The 12,603-nt window shown below is 37.2% G+C and overlaps 1 protein-coding gene and 1 non-coding gene across 2 annotated transcripts in view; both read left to right on the top strand.

The window, feature by feature from the left end:
• Nucleotides 1-12,603, top strand: part of LOC123682738 — a 387,699-nt gene that overhangs the window by 279,425 nt on the left and 95,671 nt on the right. The window lies entirely within an intron of this gene.
• Nucleotides 7,686-7,758, top strand: Trnat-agu. Its single transcript has one exon. It is a non-coding gene; the product is annotated as a tRNA-Thr (tRNA).

Genomic DNA, 12,603 nt, shown 5'->3' with positions numbered 1-12,603 from the left:
TCAGTAAACATGGCAGAATTTTTCTACAAGTTGAAGGTTCTGATTGATTGATATTTCATTGGAAATAATCTAAAACTGAGCTATGGAGAATTTGACGTTTTACTTGTTAAAATCGAAATTTTCAAGTATATTTCTTGAAATATTAACTAGATTCTAGTATTGTTAGTGACAGGAACCCGTTTTTTGTTCTTGTATTTTTTACGTGTTTTAAGGGTACGATAAGCCTCGAGGTAATGTGAAAATTATCGACAACTGAGTGAATCCGACAGAGGAAGGAGGGTTTCATTCAGAGAAATTGCTAATCGTCTTAACCGTAACCAATTCTCTGTAGTACGGCGTTATCAAGCATGTTCCAGAGAAGATCAAGAACGAAGTGGACGAGGAAGTGCGGTCGGCCAAGACAGACAAGTAAGGTTCAGGATGGCCATCTTCGATTAATGGCATCAAGAGACCGATTCTCTAGTACGAGATCAATAGCCAATCATTATTTCGAAGCGAAGGACTTCTTGGAACCCTTTGTATAGGGTGTCCCAAATCCGATGATGACTGAAAGCATTCCGAGTAAATGCAATACTGTATAAACAAGGGCATGTATAACATAACCTTATAACTTAATGGCATATATTTCTTAGCACAGATTCTTCTAAGGTAGTAAGTGGTAGCATAGTATAAGGAAAGGATAGTAAGCCAGTGTACTGCTTTTTTCGATTTTGTTGATGTTGAACGCCATCTAGTTGTACTCACATTTTACTCGAATTTTACTGTGAAAAATTGGTCCGTAAAGTGGAGCCCTCTGAAAAAATCGGTGTTATTTTGAAGAACTAAAATATTTGAAATAGAGTGGTCAGAAGATTTCTATATTTTGATATTTTTTCTGCTCTGTAATGAGCATTTACGCCAGTGGCGTGTATTTGTGATAACTTAATAATAAGATAAAAATTGTTGGCAATGTCTTGCGACCCCTTTTCAACCACGCCACTGAATGAATTATCGTATTATTTCTGCGCCATCTATAGCTCATGATTCAGCGCTATCTATTATCGAGTTACTTCTCCAAATCCAAATCCAACTACAGTAGTGACCCCTGGTGACTATTTCCTTGCCGTCAAACGGCGGTTGGCTTACTATCCTTTCCTTATACTATGGTGGTAGTTTATAATTCTGAAGCAAATTTCTCTTATGGTTGAAAAAACTTTGATATGCAGATGCCAAGGGTGGTATAACTCTTTATGAAAATTTAAAATGGCTATATCTTTTCATCTAGGCCGAATCGGAAAATATGGTAAGGGATTAAAGTGTTTCTTTTGACCTCAAAAATCTACTGTTACTAGGGTAAAACAGGGAGATTCGACGCGGCGGGAGAAACGACACAATTCGATAATTCGCGTTTTTGGTACACGTAGCGCCTGTTGCCCAAGACAGGTGCATACAGACGGTTCACTCTTGCTATTCGAAAAAATCATATTGAAAGTGAGATATACTTACAAGATATTTGGTGATATATAGTTGATAATTACCTAAAATGATTGCAAGGTGTTTAATTTGATCCACTATTAATTAGAAATAATCTAAAAGTCGACGTTCTGACGAATTTAGTTTGAAGTTGGGTTATTATGAAAGCTATATTCACTAAGCTAAATCTATCTTTCGAAATTTTTTGTAACATAAACAGGTGCGTCATCTATCCCATGGGTTTGGGATGGATGACGCATGATATTTCGGGACAGGTGACGCATATATTTTTTCATATTCTAACCCAAAATACCGACTTTTTAAACTATTTTCAAAGAGGAATCCCACGAAAATGACAAAAATGAATGCTTAGGTTGCTTGGAGCGCTACCAAAATACCAAATCTACAGTGGAATGGATTCAGTACGTGGAGTGACGCAGGTGGCTTTATGACACGTGCAAATCCTTTAAAAACTAGTGTATGCCCTGTGGTAATAAAACAATTGCCAAAAAGTAAGCATGTTATGTTGAGCTCCTTGAGCAATTTCTCCCAAACCCAATGCATCGTCTCATCCATTGGATACGGGAGAGATTGCCAAAATCAAAATTTTGTATTTTATTTTATTTCAGAAAAATGTTTGAGTTTTTTTTCATGTTTTAATATGAAAAGATTAATAACCAAAGAATTATTTATGATTTTAGGACCACGATCAGTTCAAAACAGTAGATTTCCGGCTCATTTTACAAAAGGTACGTCATCTCTCCCTGTTTTTCTATATACAAGTCAAAATCTCATCCTGTATAATTGAGAAATTGAGCCTTATAGTTTGGCGAGGCTTTCTAGAGCCAACTAACTTAGGTGCGCCCTCTTTCTAGGCATCACGGTGTTTCGTTCAGAGATCGCTGGAGGACTCATCAGTTGGGCTATCCAGCGATCTCTGCCAAAAACAAAACCTTCCCACACAATTGTGGATTAGGGGATTCTTCATGAACCCACCGATGTCCAGCTAGAAAGTGACGCGGAGCCAGCACCCTTGGGCATACAGAGTCACTACAATATGTTTATAATCATCTAATGTACAATCTGTTTCAATAGTGCTATCATCACTGATATCCACAGAATCCCAGATATTCCATTTTTCGAAAGAAGTTACGATTTAATTCATTTAATTCCCTTCAATGGGAAAAAATTTTAAATATGCTGTCCTTCGGCATCCAGAAAATCCTGGAATTTCTTGGTTTTACTCTTTTTTCTCCAGAAAAATAGAGAAAACAGTTCGGTGCTTCTGATTCGAACCTTGTACTTTCGTCATGCAACAAACCCAACGGTAAATATAAAGAGACAGCTCAAAAATGCAAACCCATCATTTCCCATCTTCTATATCAATACGAAATATTCTCTCACTTCTAAGCCTTCTCCCATCTTTTCCACTGGAAAAACCCCATGCAAAGACCTCCTCCACCGATCACGCCATTTCGACCGAACAGGATCGAAAACCAATTCTCGAAGAGCTAACCTAGATTTCATCCTAATGCTATGGAAACACAATTCATTCCGATCCCTAAGGATACAAACTATCCGGGATCCTCTCCTAACCTACCTCCGTGAAAAGTCGAGTGAGATTGAGTGTTTTCTATCTGGGGGAAGCCAAGGACGCAACCCGGAGTAATAAAACAGGATACGGCGGGGTATCGGTTCTCTATCTATTCGTTTTGGTTTTCATTAAGGTGAGAGATGCGGTGGAATTTATGTTTAAGCCGGTGTTTTAGGGTGTTGATGGAGGATGTTTGGGATGAGGATGGAGAGAATTTCGAAATTTTCCGATTGGTTACCTTTACTCATAGATATAGAGTACGCAACATGTCCCCAACATGATTAGATTACGTTGTCGGATTGTGATATATTTTCAAATCCACAATTTTTACCACAATTTCCTAATCATAAGGAATATATATTACATTGAATGAAATATATTTATTTGAGTGATTCTCGATTGAATATGCAAATTTTAATATTTGGAATCCGATATTTTTCCTAATTGTCGAATTTTGATGAGCAGAATATTTATTATTTTCTGTATCTACCTGCTGAAATCCAAGGTTTGGCAACTTTTGCTCTCCTACTGTCATCAGTTGTTTCACGTCGGGGCTGATTGGGAAAGGATGCACTGAGCATATCTTTCATGTGGAGGTCTGTATACAAGGGAACGTCGATCACAATGGTAGAGGCAGAATTTAGACTCATCTGTGAAGAGAACTCTTTCCCGAACGGCCTCTTCCCAATGGATATGCTCTCTCGTAAAATCCAAACGCGCCCTTCGATGGGCTGGGTTAAGAGCTGGGCCTCTTGCCGCGACACGAAGCCTTAAATCATATTCTTTGAGGCGATTTCTTATTGTCTGAGTGCACCCCATGAGTTTGCTCAAGCTGATTTTGAAGGAGGCGAGCGGTTGCAAACCGTTGTCTCAACGAAGAAACTCTCGAGTAACGTTCTTGAATGGCAGTTGTTACCCGTGGTCTACCCTGTTCTGGTCTTCGGACATTCATACCTGTCTCCCTGAATCGCTGCAACATTCTGGACACACTTGTATGGAAAACTCCAAACCTTTCTGCAATTCTTGTGTATGTCCACCCTTCTTTTCGCAAAACTACCGCTTGGGCACATTCCTCTTTGGTCAAATTGCGTGTTTCGAGTTGCATAGCGATCGAGTGTAGAAAATCAAACGAAAGAAAAACTATTGATCACTAGAATTGATCGAGAACAACTGATTTCAGAATGGAGCCAATACATTCAAAATCTGATAAACTCATCTTTTTTTATTCCTGCTGGGAAAAAAAAAATATGTATTGAAGAAAAACGTTGAAAGTGGATAACATATGCATGTATAATTATGATAAAAATAATTATCATTGAGAACGCCTTCAGTTGTAGAATAAATTTGAGATTTCCATAATGTGCGTTAATTCTTTTGCGCAGTGTATTTCGAGTTAATATGAAACATTGATGAGAAACAAGAAAAACGTTGTTGGTGGATAAACTCGCTTCTTGTCAAATTTGATCAATCATGTTGGGGATTAAATTTGCTTACTGAAAACATGTGCCCCCTCTATCTATGTTTATTACTCTGAGGAAAGAACATTCTTTGAACACCTTTCCTAACCTAAATATTTAATGTATTGTTACAAAATGCCTAGAAATCCTGGTGTGTCAACACACCACTACACTACATTTCTCGTGTTATCGACTCTCTCGATCTTTGAATATAGAATAATAATATTCTATACTCGTGACAATCTTCTATACTCTGAATAGATCAATATCCGTCTGTCAATAATTTCATTATAAATTCGATATGAACTGAGATGTAATTTTATGTGAAAGCTTGCAGTGTCACAAAGTATTATTTCATTTTTACTGCCGCCAGACAGATAGCGGGTATTCGAAAAATTCTGAAGAGCGCCACCTTACTGAAATCTGGTAAGTTTTCACCAAAACAACGGGTGGACCATCTCAAAAAGTCTGAAATAAAATTGAATCTGTGCATACATCAGGATTTCTATGCTTCTTAATCATTACGCCTTGTCTGTCAGATGAATTTAAATGTTTGAATGAATGTAAAAGTGGTAGTTGTATATTAAATACTATTGTAAAAAACTCAATTTGAGAGGTTTTATGTAATTGGACACTTAGAGTTATCACTTTCCGTTATAATTTTTTTTTTTTGCTTTCACGTGTGATTTTGTGCTCTTCTTTCTATCCTAGACTTATCCTTTTTTCAGCATAGACTATGACTACATTAACGAAACTTCCTCGCGAAAGTCACTTGGGCGAAATTCCGCACAACCCAATTCAGAGCGAAAAATTGCGCTAGTGGGGCCTTCAGTTCTAGTTTGACATCCAACAAAAAAAATTATTGTGTTTCTCCGACCGTCATATCAATAATATTTGTGAACCAGAAAGTGAAGCAGAAAATTCGACGCTCTTGAAGATGTTGGAGCAAACAATTAGTGCTTGGAAGAAGTCCTCGCGCAACTATGGCGACCACGTTTTCACTAAGCGAATCTCGATGAGCGAAACGTCATGACGCTCAGACAATTGCTCAGAAAGGAGAAGCATCTACACTAAGCGAGATTCTCTCGCGAAAATATTTCGCGAGGAAATTGCGCTCAGCGTAACATCCTTCGCGTTTGATGCATTTAAATGTTAAGTAATATTTTGATGTTTTGATTCAGTAATTTAGTTATTTTAGGATCCTGAAGAAGTTCGACTTGAAGCATCAAGAAGGGGACCAAAAAAAAAGTTTTTGTACATTCCTATATAAACCTCGAGAGATACTTCACAGCCAACTAATAATACCCAGTTTTAAACCAAACCTATATACAATATCCAGCCCGCCCATCCTCCTTTGTATTTCACTCCCCGAACATAAAATCCATCCAGCGGTAAATAACCCCCTCCTACTGATATCATGTACAGCAAACACCCGACAAGATTTTCAACTCGAAAAACATTCCGTCGGTTGGTTAACCCATTTGCATTTCAATCTCCAACTCCCCCCCCCTTCGCACTTGACACGAACAAGGACCCTCGTTATACTACGAGCGAGGCTTAGTAAAAAAAAAATGGCCCGACAAACCAACGCGCGATCTGAGCGACAACAGCCAACACACAAAACAATTTATAACTTGTACACGGTTTTTGAAGTAGAACATGAAACGTACATACGTGTCAGTTGCCGATCGGTCTACGCCTGCCGCTATTTCTCTGACTGTCATAATGTATCCCTATTTCTCCGCAAGGGCGTAGATCTTTTTTTTTCTTGGGGGTGGTAATCGAAAAAATTTTTTTGACGACATTGTTAACTCATATCTATAATGTGAGAAAACAAAGTTTTCTGAGCCCGCAAACGCTTTGTTTTCGAGATACAGGTTGTTTCTTGTAGTTCTACTTTTTTGTGATGCTCAACCAGTTTATCGAATCTTTATTAATCTTCGCTATAGAGTTGGTAAATAAGTACCGAAACTTATGGTTAATTTATTTATCACAGCTACTTAACTAAATCTTTATAATGATTTGGATTCTCCAAAGAATAATTACTATAGAGAGCTGTTTGAATTTTTTTCTCGAAATCGTTTACAAATGCGACAAAACTACAACAAACCAAAAAGTGTAGTACTGAACCAGAGTTTCTTTTCAAATTTTTCTAAATAATCAGTGGTTCACAAAAAAATGATTCTGGAAGAGAGAAGCGGGCACTCTTCCAGAAAAAATTCACCCTGTAGATTTGAATTCAAAATTGGGATATCACACAATGAAAACTTTACAATATAATACAAATACAACGAGTTAATTTATACCGATGATGAATGCAAAAGTGTCATCCGCAAACAATGTCAGCAACAGGCACGTTAAATGATGAGGCAAATCATTAATAAATAATAGAAAAATTAACGGTCCCAGCACGGAGCCCTGGGGAACGCCAAGGTCTACACCATACTCTTCCGAAAAACGATCATCCACTCTAACCGACATGGTTCTCTCGTCGAGAAAACTTCTAAGCCATTCCAAAAATATCCCCCTGAATCCTAAACTATAACATTTGTCTAGAATGAACTGGAAGGAAAGTGTGTCGAAAGCACAGGAGAGATCAAAAAACAATCCCGCTACACAAAAGTTGCTATCCAGACACTTGTAAACAGATTCTACAAACGAAAGTGCAGCTGTCTGGGTTGACCGACCAGTACGAAAACCATGCTGAGCCGAATTGAGCAATTTGAATTCATCCAAATAATCCATTATTCTAGTGAGGACAATCTTCTCGAAAACTTTGGAGAATACACTAAGTAGAGATATAGGCCGGTAATTGGTTATCTCATTCACGTCACCCTTTTTGTAAATGGGAACAACTATTGATTTTTTCAAAATTTTAGGAAATTTACCTGTACTGGTGGATAGGTTTATTAAGTGAGCAAAGTATTCACAAACCACGTCAGCAACTGATTTCAAAATTTGAACCGAAATGCAATCAACACCAGTGCTTTTTTTATTTTTTAACTTTTTTATTGTTTTCAACACCTCATGCTTAGAAACGGGATAGAAAATGATTAGGGTAGAGAACAAAAGATCTACATGGTCACAGTTCCCGGAAGACTTACCGAACCACAACGGCCCCGGTTCAAATAATAATAATAATAAATAATGGTTTCACGTCTGTATATTGATAATATACAGCTTCCTCGATGGCTCAACGGTGAGAGCGTCGGACTAGTAATTCGGAAGTTGCGGGTTCGAGCCCCGCTCGGGGAGGTACTTTTTCCAGAATTGAAAAATCGTCTGACTGCCGTGATATCAATTTGATATGCTAATAATAATAATACCCCCCCATACCCCCATTTCTACGCCCTTGTTTCTCCGACTGTCATAATATATCCCTATTACTCTGGTCCGTTTTTTTCTACGTGTCACTCGCTATGACGTTTGCGACTGTTCTGGAACGGATCCAAGCTGTCTGGGCTCCGTAATAAGTACGCCCGAACAAGGCTTGGTTATTAATTTCTTGCATATGCTCGATGTTGAATCGGGGATATACGCTAGATGCTGAAAAATTGCCAGATGTGGGTTGCCGGAGGGAAATGACTTTTGGAGCGGAGCAATGAATGGAGGCATTACGGCATTTTTAGAGAGGGAAAGAGAGCGGTTTGTTTACCAGTGGAATTCATCCTTGACGTTACTGGGATTAGGGGATTCTTTCGATGTTTCAGATGAACTTCCGACTAGAATGAACGGCTGGGAATTCACGTTTATTTGAAGGATGTGGCACTTGTCAGACGTTGAAGTACAAGAGCCTTTTTCATCTAAGCTTGGTTATATTTTTTACGGAAACTAATCAATTGCCAGGTACTTTGGGCTTACTCATATTCGTGTTTGAAATTTGAGTTTTAAATTTTCCCAGAAATGGTAATTTATTTTCAATCTATTCCAAATCTATTGATTCGTTTCAAAGAATCAAAGCATGAAAATATTTTCACAATGTTGATCACACAGTATAGGTAACAGGTAACCACCCAAGGTCTGATGGCATTGTTTACATGATGTGAATTGCCTATATGAAATAACCACCATTTCAGATGAAAACAACACCTATTTTTGGACAGTTTCGACATCATTGTAATACTATTACAGCGCTTTCGCCATTTAGCATCCTTATACTAAATGGCGAAGGTGCCGATTTCGAATCCTAAGATTTGAGCACTCGTCCTCAAACATATCGCTCTTTAATTTCGTTTAATTAACTATACTTTTCGATTTTCATATGTTTTAAGACAAAAATGGTCTCAAACTATTAAGTTCGCCTCAATGAAGTCGAATATGTCTCAAATTTCATTCTGTCCATCCTGGTTTGTACCTGAATACGATTTTCAGGGTAAGATCAGATCAGACTCATTAAAAAATTGAGCCGTGATGGTTAAATTTCTTAATGGGCGAAATCAAACTGAGAGTTCTGTATGTAGGGCTAATTGAAAATTTTTTCCTGTTGCTTGCAAAACTACGTATTCGGAAAAATATCGAAACAAAATTAGTTAATATTTTTGTCAACACAAAACGATTTTGATTGTAGATGTAAAATAACATTTTCAAGTTTTCTGCAAACCTGCAACCTGATCATCATAACAACCATATTAAATTGAATACTACAATATCAACACTAATCAAGTCATTAATGCAATATTCAGGTATATGATTCCATACTTCCATAAGGGCTAAGCTTAATTCCTGAAAAGTTGAAGGTATGTTTTGGCGATTGGATATTGCTTTTCTTAGTTATCCCATACGTACTCAATTCGATTCATGTCTGGTTAGATTGCTGGCCAGTTAATTCTCTGCATATTGTTCGCTTGAAGAATGTTTTGAACCTTTCGTGTGCGATGTGGTGGGACGTTATCATCCTAATAAATGAAATTATCCCCAAATAGTCATTGTTCGTTCAATGATAATAAGAGGGATACTGTGACCGAACATTTTACTCTCCAACACATCATTAATCCACCTTGAAAGGGAATAACTTCCGGAGAGAAATTGAGTCGCTCTAGTCTGCCTGGCCTCTCGAAACCCTTTCTCGATTCTCGTTGACTATAACTTTGTAAATCGAATCGTGACTCTTCCGAAAAAAGTACGTTACGCCATTGTGGTAAAAGCCAGTCTTGGTGGTGTTCTGGCCATTGCCGATGGGCAGCTTTATGTCCAGGTGATAGCCGAGGTACTCTCAAAAATCTTCTTGTCCTAAAATTTGAAGAATGCAACCGTCTCCTTATGGTACTCGTTGAGACTTCTAGTCTGAAGGTCCTCAAAAAATTACTCCGAAGGCTTGTTACAGATACCGTCCGATTCCATCGAGTAAAATTTGCGATATAATGGTCTTACATTGTAGATGTTACTCTGGGTCAACCAGGCACCGGTCTCCGGGCAACGCTGCTGGTTTCCAGGAAGAGGGTCACTATGGGCTTTACTGAAGTCCGTGGAATATTCAAACGGTGCGCAGTCTGGTGGTTGGACAATGCTTTTTGATAGAGGGATACAATTCTTGCTCGGTAAAACTGACCCTTCATTTTCCACGTAATATTATCAATATTACAACTCTCGTTATTCGCTGAAACTAATCAACTTCGAATACACCTGTAGACTCCCGAACATGAAACATTGTTAGCTAGTTTATTTTTATTTATTTATTTATTGAACATAGGAATACAAACAGGCATTTAAACCCAACACAGTACTCACATATTAATATTGAGAGTATTATACAACCATAAAAACTAAATTTATAAATACTTACAATAATTTAAGCAAACTAAAAACAAATACCGAAGAAATGACAATGAACTGTAACTTTTGCAAGACCAGAATATCAAGAAATGAAAACTATGTAGGACTCAGATGAGGAATGTCAGTCTCAAATTCCTTTTGAATTGATCAAGAGGCATAGTGAACGGATCAGCATTATTGTTTTCATTCAAGTGATAAGATAGTGAAGATCCCCACACAACAAATTGTCATGTTACATTCAACAAGTTGAGAATTGATAGGGAGGGTCAAGATTTTGAAGATGTGTGTATGGATATAGCTATGTAGTTTCTAAGGGCGTAATAGGGGCCTATATCAACGAGCAGTGTTTCAAATTCATAGCTGATTTATTCGATTCAACAAAACTGAAATGAAAAATGAACAACACAGCTTTAAAATGATACAAATTAAAAGGTTCCATTTCCACTAGAGGACATCACAGAATACCAGATAAGAATTCAATGAAAAATTCTTTCACGGCTCGCGAACATCCTGTACCCATTCCAGTAAAATAGCCCTAACTGACACCCTTAACGAAACGGGGGAACCGCGTGGAGCACCACCATAAAAGGGACTGGTTTTGGCCGAAAAGGGTTCATAAAATATGAATAAATAGAAAGCGGCATTTTCTCCGGCTCCGGCTCCCATATATTCATTGAGAGATATCAAAGCGTTTCATTTTACGGTTTTTGCATCAGCGTATATCTCGCATTTGGGGCTTCAAAAGGGGGGACAAAAAAAGGGAAGCCGTCGTGCTCCTCTCTCTGCCGCCGTGCCGAAAAGATGAATTTTATGCAAATCGTCGGAGTCTGGATGGCTCGCGAATGCATCAAGAGTTTCTATTGGTTCTGTCGTCGGCGAAATTTTCGACGTTTCAGCTGAAAAAAAATTGGGTGACTGGAGCCTTGTTGGATTTGTGGTGTGGGGTTTGGAGTTCATACGGTCTCAAAAAAGGAAAATTGTTGATTTGAAACAATAGTTTGATATTTTATTTATTGACATTATTAACAATCAGTATTTTTGCAGAAATATTACATTTCTAAAAACAATGCTGTAATGATCTCATTATTGTTTTCAGTTATTGCATTGTTTTCAGTTATATTTCTCGTTTTGAGGTTGTCTCAGACTTCCAATCCTATAAAAATTCAACACACATCAATTGTCAGCATAATATAATTTGGGGATTTGCGACATTATTTGCAATTTCTCTTAATTCTGTTGAATCAATTTCGGCAGACATAATTCTCGAATTTAATGACTAATTATAAATAATTTCAAAATTTGAAACTTATGATTCAAATTCATATTCGGTAATCTGTCGATTTTGGTGACAGTCACACCAACTGCCAAGATACAATACAAATGTCTCTAGGATTTATAATCTCAATTTTTCATTGAATTTCGACAATATTTCACAAAAACTTGACTGAAATAGAGAAATTATCGCTCCTTCGTCGCTCGTTTTCGAATTTGGCAGTCGTGTTGGAATAGGAGTCCATTCTGCAACTTGTTTTAGAATATACTATTTCGTAACACGTTCTGCGAACGACAAGCATAGAGTAATGAACATAGGGGAATTATACGCAATTTTACATGTCTCCAACATGGTTGGGTTACTTTGTCGGATTGTGATATATTTTTAAATCCAAAATTTTTCTATATCATTATGATTCTATATTATATTGAATGAAATATATTTATTTGAGTGATTCCCGATCAAATATGCAAATTGAATATTTGGAATCCAATATTATTCATAATTGATGAATTTATGGTAAGCAGAATATTTATTATTTTTTGTATTTACATACAGAAATCCAAGGTTTGGCAACTTTTGCTCTCCTGGCGTCATCGGTGGATTCACGTCGATGGGCGCGTTTGAAGTATGTTTTGTGAATTTCTGGTATATTTAGGTATTTATTTCAATATATTTTGAGTTAATATGAAACGATGATTCACTATGGGACATAAGAAGTACCTTCTTTGTGGAGAAACTCGCGAATTGAGTGAAAAATCGTATCACTGATATGTTTTCATTTCCGCTCGCTTCATGTCAAATTTGATAGTTCATGGGACAAAATTTGCTTACTGAAAATGACATATGCACCCTCTATCAATGTTCATTACTCTGAGGTTTTCACTAGGTTGCCTTTTAATCATGGAGGTCTACACTCATGAATAACTTTAAAAAAAATTGTGTCTTACTGAATAAGTCATTTATTGTTGTATTTCATTTTTTTAATTGTATCATCGCTATTAATTTCCAGTAATTGGTTATTAAACAAACACTTCGTGTAAAATCATTATTAA

This window comes from Harmonia axyridis, chromosome 6, assembly GCF_914767665.1.
Source record: "Harmonia axyridis chromosome 6, icHarAxyr1.1, whole genome shotgun sequence".
Classification (NCBI taxonomy): domain Eukaryota; kingdom Metazoa; phylum Arthropoda; class Insecta; order Coleoptera; family Coccinellidae; genus Harmonia; species Harmonia axyridis.
The sequence above is the reverse complement of the archived record's forward strand: the minus strand, read 5'-3'. Positions and strand labels throughout refer to the sequence as shown.